The sequence below is a fragment of the Crinia signifera genome, chromosome 19, assembly GCF_055691185.1.
Source record: "Crinia signifera chromosome 19, ASM5569118v1, whole genome shotgun sequence".
NCBI lineage: Eukaryota > Metazoa > Chordata > Amphibia > Anura > Myobatrachidae > Crinia > Crinia signifera.
In genome coordinates this window covers 33,651,368-33,652,314 of record NC_139226.1, presented here as the reverse complement: position 1 = coordinate 33,652,314, position 947 = coordinate 33,651,368, and positions in this window count along the sequence as shown.

Sequence of the window (947 nt, the reverse complement as noted above, 5' to 3'; positions counted from 1 at the left end):
CTCTGCATGAATCAGCAAAGGTATAGTATCTCTTATATATTTAGCCTGATCTGTCATTTTTCCTGTGTGAATAATGCTGGGTGGGGTTACAAGAGTGATTGACAGTGTTATACACACATAGTTTCTGCCTTAGGACACCCCCCCCCGCCCAGTGTTATACACAAACCCGCCCCCGTAGGGATAGACCAGCGTTATACACATCCCCACCCCCTTGGAAAACACCACCCACCACCCACAGCCAGGGCTACAGCACACGCCCACCATCCGTTATACACCACAGCCAACAGGTGAGCGGCGGGTCTGCCCGGTGCCCCCCCCCCCCAGAGTGGGTCTGCCCCCGCACCTGAAACCCCCCAACCACCCCTGCGAACAGGTCCGCACGCGCACACCCCCACACACACACATGAGCGGGTCTAACCCCGCACCTAACCCCCCCACCCCCCGCTAGTGGGTCTGCCCCCGCACCTGAAACCCCCCCACCCCCCCTGCAAATGGGTCTGGTAAACCCCCCGTGAGCGGGTCTGCCCGCACCCCCCCACGAGCAACGGGTCTGCCTGCACACACACCCCACATGAGCAGCAAGTTGGCCCACACCACCCACCCCCTTGAGCAGTGGATCTGCACGCATACCATCCCCACCCCGGATCTGCGGGTATGCATGCAACCCCCCGCACCCCATGAGCGGGTCTGCATGCCCCCCAAGCAGCGGGTCTGCATGCACCACCCCCACAAGAACAGCGGGTCTGCCCGCACCCCCCCGCCCGCACCCCAGAGCGAACAACGGGTCTGCCCGCACCCCTTTCCCCCACGAGCAGCAGGTCAGTCCGCACCTCCCCTGCGAGCAGCAGTTCTGCATGCACCATCCCCCCAATGGGTCTGCACGCCCCCCCCCCCACGAGCGTGTCTGCCTGCACACCCCACGCGAGCAGGTCTGCCCACATTACTTA